Genomic DNA, 10,428 nt, shown 5'->3' on the forward strand with positions numbered 1-10,428 from the left:
GATTCCTCCCATCTTATACTCCCATGAAGGTCTCCTTTTACTTCTTCCTATCTCCATTACATAGCACTTCTTTATATTAAATTCTAATATCCATCGTTTACTCCATTCATAAATTTTATCAATATCCCTCTGTAGTTCCTCACAATCCTCTTGGTTCTTTATTACTTTCATCAATTTTGCATCATCTGCAAACATGTTAATGTAGCTATTTAAACCCACCGTCATATCATTTATATAGACCTGGAACATTATAGGTGCCAACACAGACCCTTGTGGTACTCCGCTTGTTACTTCGCACCAACTTGATTTATTATCTCTGATTACTGTACTCATTTCCCTACCTTGGAGAATATCCTTCATCCACTTAAGTATTTTTCCTTTTAGCCCTCCTCAATGTTCCAGTTTCCATATGAGACTTTTATGTGGAACTGTATAAAAAGCTTTTTTTCAGATCTAAATAGAATGCATCAACCCAACCATCTCTCTCTTGTAGGTTATCTATTACTCTTGTATAAAAGCTCAGTAAGTTTGTTATGCAAGATCTCTCTTTCCTGAAACCAAATTGTTTTTCTGTTATTATATTTTCTTGTTCAAGATATTGCACCCATCTGTTTTTAATGATTATTTCACAGAGTTTACTTACAATACTCGTGAGTGAGACTGGTCTGTAATTCAGTGGTTCCATTTTATTACCTCCTTTGTATAACAGTACTATATTTGCTCTCTTCCATTCCTTTGGTACTTTTCCCTCCTTCAAAGAACTGTTAATTATCTCCCATATTGGTTCTTCCAATTCTTCTCTACATTCTTTCAATATCCATCCATTTACTTCGTCTGGTCCCATCACCTTCCTAGTATCTAGCTCTTCCAGTAGTCTCTGAATTCCTTTTCTTTCCACTTGTATGTTTTCTATTCCTTTCTGTTGTTCCTCATCTCCCAGTGATGCAAAGACAGTTTCTTTTGTAAATACAGACTTAAAGCTTTTATTCAGTATCTCAGCCATCTCTTGTGTGGTTTCATAAATTTCTCCATTTTTCTTCATCTTTGTAATGGTATCTCTATGCTTTATTTTTCCATTTACATATCTATAGAAAAGTTTGGGTTCTTCTTTACACTTTCCAACTACATCTCTTTCAAAATTTCTTTCTTCTTCTCTTCTTATTTTAACATAATCATTTCTAGCTGTCCTGTATTCTTCTCTATTTATTTCATTCCATTGTTTCCTCATTTTTTTCCATGCCCTCTCCTTCTTTTTTGCCTCTGCACACTTTGCATTAAACCACACTTTCTTATTTTCTTTTACCTTATATCTTGGCACATATCTTTCAACACCTTCTCTAAGCTTGCTTAAAAACACTTCATATTTTTTCTGCACCTCTATACCTCTTAATAAATTACTCCAATCAAGCTCTCCGTAGAATTTCTTTAACCCTGTAAAGTCTGCCTTAGCATAATTTTTTCTCTCATTTTAATATTCCTCATTGAATTTTGGCACTTCTTCTTTGATCTCTATCTCCATCTTCACATGATCACTTTTTCCCACTGGACACAAATATTCTATACTTGGTTCATTTTCTGGCTTTTTTGTAAAAACCAAGTCTAGTAGTGATGGTTCATCTTCCCCTCTGTACCTAGTATTTTCTTTCACCCATTGATCCATCGTGTTTGCCATCATAGTCTGTAAAAATTCTTCACTCCATGTATTGGCAATCCCTGTCACCTCCATCTCCCCCCAGTTTATCTCCTTGCTATTAAAATCTCCTGTTTCTTATCTTTAGCATGTCATCTATACTTTTTATGAACTCGCTTTGCATGTGCTTATAATCATCAGTCCCCCAAGTGTTGGTCTTTGGAGGCATGTACGCAACAATAATTTTTCTGCTTTCTTGTCCTTGGATCTTGATCTCCACACTCAATGTTTCTGACCTCCCTTCACCATATTCCACTGTTTCTGTCAAGATGTTTTTTCTTACTAGAATCATCACTCCTCCTCCTTTATTCTTTCTGTCTCTTCTCCATATCTTCTTCAAATTCAACATTAATCTCCCTTGTTAGTTTTGTTTACGTAATGCATGCCACTTCCGGTTTCTTTTCATGTAAATAATCTCTTAGTTCCCTTAGGCTGGACCCTAATCCTTCTATGTTTGTATACATAACTTTAATTTTATTTATTGTGGACTCATTTCTTTTGTGTTCTCTCTTTGTTGTCTTACTTCTTGCCCCGCATTCTTTAACCACCATTTCCTCATTTTCATGCTATCACTCTCCATATATACCTTTCTGCCTGTTCCTGTGTTCTCTCTTCGTTTTTTGTCTTGGCCTCCTCTTTTAACTCTTTCACCTTGTTTCTTTCCTCCTCATTCATTTCTCTTCTTATATATAATTATATATATATATATATATATATATATATATATATATATATATATATATATATATATATATATATATATATATATATATATATCCTTCATACCCTCTATCTTTCTTAACAAACTCATTCTTCTCAAGATGTATTCGGCTGCCGCTTGGGTATTAAGTCTTATTTTCATGGGACGTTTCCCCCCTTCTGAATATTTCCCAATCCTGTACACTTCTTCTATTTGTATATCCATTTCATCTCCTTCTACAATTTTCCCAATGATTTCTTTTGCTCTTTGTAATTCTTCTCTTTCTCTTAGAACTTTATTTGATATGGTCTTCTCTTTATCCCCAAACACCATCAGGCACATCTTTTTTTGTACCGTATCCCTTACTATGTTATCTTTTTCCTTAATGATTTTCACTACTTTTTTCGCCATCTCTTTATCATGTTCTTCTTGCTGTTTTCTTATTATTTCTGTCATATCTATCTTCTCTTGTTCTCTCTCTTCTTTCCAACTTTTCACTTTCTTTTCAACTAAGCCTTTTACTTCACTCTGGATTTTGCCTTCATCTATCCTAACTTCTTTCTTCTCCACCATGCTCCTTAACTTTCCATTTTCTTTTTTGAGTTCTTGTATTTCTTCACTGCACTTTACATTTAAATCCACTATCTTTTCCACTTCCTCTCTCAGTTTCTTGTTTTCCCTTTCTCTTTTTAACTTCCTTCCTTTCAACTCTTCCAGCTCTTCAACAATGTCGTTCGTGTCTTTAAGTCCCCTCTCCTTATCTCCTTCCCATCCTCTGACTAATGTCACCAATCCTCTTATTTCCTCTCTTATCTTTTCATTCTCTTCTTCTAATTTCCATAATCTTGCATTTAACCTGCCTACCTGTATATCTTTTTCACTAAATCCTTCAAATTTTGGTGTGCCTCTGGGCGACGGCGACGCGGCAGCGGCCGCCATCACCAAGTGTGTGTGTGTGTGTGTGTGTGTGTGTGCGAGATGAAAAATGGAGAATAGAAAAAGCAAGGTCACAGTGAATGAGAGAAGAGAAATAGGAATGTGTGACTTTAGGATACTTTATAGGGTGAGTGTGCCAGTTGTAAGCAGGTTGTTATGGGAGGAGAGGGAGAATGGAGGAGGAAAGTAAATTTAATCAAGTATCTGGTAAGTCTTAGGACAACATGGTGAGATTGACAGAGAGATGAGAAACAGGGTTGTGAAAGGCCTATGTGTTATAGGATCATTTGCAAGAGTGAAGAAAGCAAACAAAAATGTGCCTATGGATGTAAAGTGAAGTTTAAGGCATACAGGAAAAGTCCCATCTTTCAGCATCCAACATTTCAGAAAATCTGATGTTTTGGCACTTTAGCAGAATACAGTAGATCCGTTTCGGGCCTTTGTTCACAAACCAAATTGTTCATGAGCCAAATTTTTTTTTTTCATTGAAATTAATGTAAATACTGTTACAATGCCAGGGGGAGGGGTGGGGAGTGGAGCCTAGTAGCCACCACCACCACCGGCTGCTGTTGACCACCGTCTCAGCGTACGGGGAAGACAGACAGCAGTGTACCCCCGACGTCGTAACTCCTGCGGATCGGTGCACGCCACTGCGGCGGGATAGGCCTCTCAGGGAATGCGCGAAGCACTCTACCTTGCCTTTTGCCGTTCTGCGACTCTCAGAGACTTTCCCAAGCACTCTAGCTAGGATGAATAGATCATTTCCCTCTCCTATGGTAATAGCCCAAACCCACATACGTGAGCGTCTTTTAAGTCACTTAAGGGAACCTGGAGGTCGTCAAGGAAACAATCTTTTCCTAAGTCTAGTCTATTCACAAATTTTCCTTACTCTTATTACAAATGTAGAAAATAATACTCAAGTTTCTTAAGTATCTATGCCTTTACACATTAAGGAAAAACTAAATTAACAAAACAATCACTTCTTGGAATAACTAAAATAATAATGTAACCTATTCTCCTCCCTTCATCTTAAATGAGTAATGCATCTCACTGTATAATAAAATAATGAAACTTATCTCTTTGAGTAAATACAGTCCTCCCTACAGAACATCCGTTCTCTCTTTCTCTCTCACCTTCCGTTTTTTCCTACTCCCACAAGCTATACTATGCGATTATGTAACAATACAATTGATCCATTCTAGCATCAGAAATATGTAATTTTTTTTTTATGAAAAATATAGAATGAAACTGAAATACATATCCCTAAAGAGAGACAAATAACACTAAATTAAATAAAACAATACTGTAATTTACCTTTGTTATTTGGAGTTGCTAGCACAGGTGGATGGTGAGGGAGGAGAGGAAGAGGAGGAAGCTACTGAATTTTGGGTAAAAGGCTGCTGCTTGCCTCCTCCCCTCTCTGTTCGATACTCTCTCTCTCTCTCTCTCTGTTAACTTATCTGTGAGAGAGAGAGAGAGAGAGAGAGAGAGAGAGAGAGAGAGAGAGAGAGAGAGAGAGAGAGAGAGAGAGAGAATTGAGTTGTCAAGGTCACTGGTTGACACACACAACTGTAACTCATCACTCTCTCTCTCTCTCTCTCTCTCACTGTGTCGTCAGCCACTGTCAAGGTCACTGGTTGACACACACAACTGTAACTCATCACTCTCTCTCTCTCTCTCTCTCTCTCTCACTGTGTCGTCAGCCACTGTCAAGGTCACTGACTGTCTCACAGCCACAATCTCTCTCTCTCTCTCTCTCTCTAATTGTGTCGTCAGCCATTGTCAAGGTCAATGGCTATTACAGTCACAATCTCTCTCTCTCTCTCTCTGGATGTAGCAAATTTTCATCTTAGCAACCCACTGCCACCCATATGAGTTCGTTACTGGTAATGTACTGTAACCTGTGAAAATTGAAAGAATAATCCAGGTTCTTTAGGCCAAGAGACTGAGCTGGCAGACATCTAACACTTTTCTCCTTCTCATGTCGTATAATGGGGGCTAAAATAATAAACAAAAGGAGAAAAGGAAAAATTAATGCTTTTGAACACAGCACCCTTACAAACAATGTTTATGCCAAGCACACCAACGCGCAACTGAGCATGAGCTTCCAATGTATTGTGGATAATGTGCATTCATACCCCGAAGCATTATTTGTGAACCGAGGTAAAATATGTTCGCAAAACTAGTTCATGAACCAATTTGTTTGTGTTTGTAAACCAAGATTCTAATGTGGTCCCATCCCAAAAGTTATCTGATCTTTCAGCACTTTCCAAAAGGTATTGGCATGTGGCAAATTTAAAAATGGAGCTGGAGTGCCAAGATCTTCTCCTGTCACGTGAAGGTTCTAGTGCTGACTACAACATCCAAGGGTGCGATGGTGTGAGTGGTGTGTATGAGAATATTTTTGGTATAAACTTGGAATATATGAAGGAGAGGAAAGGAACATTAGCGATCCAAAGTGAAATAGGCACATAGTAAAAAAATAAATAAATAAGAATATGAAAACGAGTCTATTGTGTTTACACCGCCACGTTTGTCATTTCGGTCTTTTTGTGGGCTGCTGCATTAAAAAATGTGGGGAAGTGCAGTGACAAACATTACTCTGGCTTTACAGCACCATAATTTTCATTTTGCCTTTGGAAAATAGCCTCAACAAGTAGACATCCATTCGTTTTTCATCTGCAGGCACAAGGCTGTAGATTGCATCATTTTGTGTCACTGGCAGACTCTCACAATCCACAATAGTACAACTAGACTACAGTCTGGTTCTATATCCTTACATTACATTTGTGTACATACACTGTTTTGCCTTGGAGATGTTAGTTTGTGTTTTCTGCTAATAAATAAGTAAACAGTATTCTGCTATCTCTTTTACTGCAGTATTTTTCTGCAAACATTCACATATGGATCAGAGCCCTGGATGTGGAGTAGGGCACAAGAATCAAGAGTGCATACTGTGGAAATGAGCCACCTGAAAGGGGCATATGAGATAATAAGATGGGAAGGTGTGAGGGTTGTCACCAGGAAGGCAACCATGGTGTAATGGGTAGCACATCTGCCCAACAAGTGGAAGGTTCTGGGTTAGATTCCCAGGCCCAGCCTGCCTTTGCTGGTGATCCCTCTACTCTAACAGAAGGTGAGAGCAATGAGTGTGTGTATAAGTGCCAGTGCAAGTGGTGCAAATTGTAGGGTGGTGGAATGGTTGAAAAGGAACACATTGAGATGCTATCACCATTATGACATGATTAAGAGTTAAGAGTGTATAATAATGTGTATATGAGTGAATGAGAGATGTTAGTAGAAGACGAAGGCCACCTGGAGGGTGTAAGGGTATGGTAAAGGAGTATATGTATGAAGGTGTCACTGCCAAGTGCTTCAGTGAGCAGGAAAGGAAGGTGTGGAAAGGAGAGGTGTAGGCTCTTCTGCCTGGGTCACCTGCTTGAGGAACACTCCCGGAGCAAGTGAGGCATGAAATATACATACAGGGAGTCCTCGGTTTACAGTGGTCTCAACTTATGCTGTTTCATAGTCACATACATTTCCTTTTGCTGTTTTTTTTTTTTTTTTCAAGGCTACACTTAGAATGAGGGTACCAGCAAGCCCTGCAACATACTCATCTATTCCTTCTCACACTACACCAAACACAATTTTTTAAAATTAAATAAAGAAAACAAACAAAAATATAGATTATTTATTACATTATGATTAAAAATTAAAATATAAAGAATTAGTTGGTGATTAGGGCGAAGGAATATGTCATCACGTAGCAATAAACGAAGGAAGGAAGTGTCAGTCAGTCTTGATGCTTACTTAGGTTAGTTCTGACTCACACCAATATTTAATTTACACCACAGCATAGGAACAGAATTCTGGCATAACTTAAGGACCCCCTGTATATGTGTGTGTGTGTGTGTGTGTGTGTGTGTGTGTGTGTGTGTGTGTGTGTGTGTGTGTGTGTGTGTGTGTGTGTGTGTGTGTGTGTGTGTGTATATATATATATATATATATATATATATATATATATATATATATATATATATATATATATATATATATATATATATATATATATATATATATATATATATATATATATATATATATATATATATATATATATATATTATTATTATTATTTTTTATTTTATTTTATTATATTTTTTTTGTAAGAAGGGTACTAACCAAGGGCAATGAAAATTTATATAAAAAAGGCCCACTGTGGCTTACAACTACTTGTTCTTGGAACTGGGTTGGGAACAGTTTAGACTGTAGGAAGGGATTCCTGAGACATTTTTTATGTCACATCAAAAAGGTGTGTTAAGGACTGGGTTATGAAGGAGCACATTATATACTTGTGTACATAATGTGAATGTAAACACAAGGAACATATATGTGAGAAACACTGTAAGAATAATGTATACAAGCACACTAATTCTTTTGGGTTGCACATCCAACTTTCATACCAAACAGGAATTCCTGCATTCTACTGTTCCTCTGATGTGATACCATCCCACAGGTTTAAGAGATGATCTGTTATAAAACATTAATAAAGAAAAAAAATAATGATAATAATTCACATGTAAAAACCTAGTAATTCAGATGCAAAACAATGACATCCACTCACCTCTTTCTGAATTAAGGATAGCTGAAAGTCCAGCTTTCTTGACTAAAATACCTAGAAGAAATATATATAATGAATTCCAATAAGCTACACATGAATGAACTTAATCAGTCACAAAACTATTCTTACCCATTACCTTTGTGTGTAACTTAACTAAATGTAAGTATACTGTACTTCAATCCTCACTAATTATCCCCACAGCAGATTGAAAAATAAATGGAAATAAAATACTGAAATTAACACAAATTAACAAAACACCAATTTTGTTGCAAAACTTTAAATAGCAAGCTAATACATCTATATTTCTGTTACCAAGCTTTCCTGAGTCCGAACCACACAAGGTGTATTCATATCATCTACTGCAGTAAGGCAACCAATGTACAAAAATACTTGAAAATAAAAATATCTATTATTAGTGTAAGCACAATGATCTCTGGTGAGGCAGGCCACCTACAACCTTTAAGAGATGTGTTGCCATGAGGGTGAGTTGGGATGCTGCATGTCCTCTACCATGTGTTTAGCAGTGTAAATCCATTGTATGCATGTGTTTGAAATCCACCTATACAAAAATATGCTGTTATATGATGTATGGTCAGCTGCAGAAATGTAAAAAAAAAAAAAAAAGCAAGCTTACATAACATCAGCAACTTACTCATGCCCCACAGCACCCCTACACCTCACTGTACCCACAGGTTTGGCATAGGCAGAGAGAGAGAGAGAGAGAGAGAGAGAGAGAGAGAGAGAGAGAGAGAGAGAAAACAGCCTAGGTTTTTTTTATCTTTTACATATCAAATTTAGTTCTGTATCATATTGGTAATTAAGGTCTATATACGTACATATACATAAAAATGTAAACATGTTCATTTCCTGTACAGTACAAGATAACTCAGGCTTGGTCCAACCAGACCAACCTGTATCAGCATAACCTAAACAAGTGTCTGTTCATTAACAGAAAGTGCCAAAATCTTTCAAGATCTAACTCATTTTGTGACCTCTGACACATAGCCAAAAACATCTATAAAAACTATGCTTCTTAATCTTTTCCTCCTTTATTTCAGTCTGCCAGCACCACTACCATCTCATCTATTTCTAAAGCTGAACTCTTTTCTCAAACCTTTGCTAAAAACTCTAACTTGATTAATTCAAGGCTTGTTCCTCCCTCTCCCCCACCTTCTGACTACTTCATGATACCCATTAAAATCCTTCACAGTGATGTTTTGCATGCCCTTGCTGGCCTAAGCCCTCAGGAGGCTTATGGACCTGATGGGGTCCCTCCTATTATTCTACAAAACTGTGCCTCCATGCTTTCACCTTGCCTAATCAAACTCTTTCAATTCCGTCTGTCAACATCTACCTTTCATTCCTGCTGGAAGTTTGTCTACATTCAGCCTGTTCCTAAAAAGGGTGACCGTTCTAATTGCTCAAACTACCTCCCTATTGCTTTAATTTCCTGCCTCTCTAAAATTTTGAATCTATACTTAACAGGAAGATTCTTAAACATCTATCACTTCACAACCTTCTATCTGATAACCAGGATGAGTTCCATCGAGACCACTCTATTGGTGATCTTCTGGCTTCCCTTAATGAGTCTTGGTCAACCTCTTTAATTAAGGGATTTTAGTGAAACTTTTGTTGTTAGCTTAGGTATATCAAAAGCTTTTAATGGAGTCTGGCACAAAGCTTTGATTTCCAGACTGCCCTCCTACAGCTTCTATCCTTCTCTGTGTAGCTTCATCTAAAGTTTCCTTTCTGACCATTCTATTGCTGCTGTGGTAGATAGTCACTGTTCTTCTGAATCTATTAACAGTGTTCAGGGCTCTGTCATGTCACCCACTCTCTTCCTATTATTCATCAATGACCTTCTAAACCAAACTTCTTGTCCTATCCACTCGTACTCTGCTGATACCACCCTGCACTTTTTCATGTTTTTTTGTAGACATCCAACCCTTTAGGAAGTAAACAGTTCTCACAGGGAGTCCACAGAAGGCCTGACTTCTGATCTCTCTAAAATTTCTCATTGGGAAAGAGCAAACTTAGTATTGTCCAATGCCTCAATAACTCAATTCTTCCATATATCAACTCGACACATTCTTCCAGACAAATATCCCCTCTTCTTCAGTGACACTCAACTGTTCTCCTTTGAACATCCTCAGTCTGTCCTTTACTTATAGTCTAGACTTCACATCTCATCTCTAGCTAAAACAGCTTCTATGAAGTTAGGTGTTCTGAGTCGTCTCTGCCAATTTTTCTCACCCTTACAGCTGCTAACTCCTTACAGGGGTCTTATCTGTCTATGTATGGAATATGCTTCACATGTATTTGAGGGGGTAGACGGATTCCACTCATACTGCTGTTTCAGACAGGGTGGAATGAAAAGCATTCCATTTTATCAACTCCTCTCCTTTAAGTAACTGACTGTCTTCAGACTGTCATCACTGCAATATTGCATCTCTTACTATCTTCTACCACTATTTTCATGCT

Source organism: Scylla paramamosain, chromosome 46 (assembly GCF_035594125.1).
Source record: "Scylla paramamosain isolate STU-SP2022 chromosome 46, ASM3559412v1, whole genome shotgun sequence".
Classification (NCBI taxonomy): domain Eukaryota; kingdom Metazoa; phylum Arthropoda; class Malacostraca; order Decapoda; family Portunidae; genus Scylla; species Scylla paramamosain.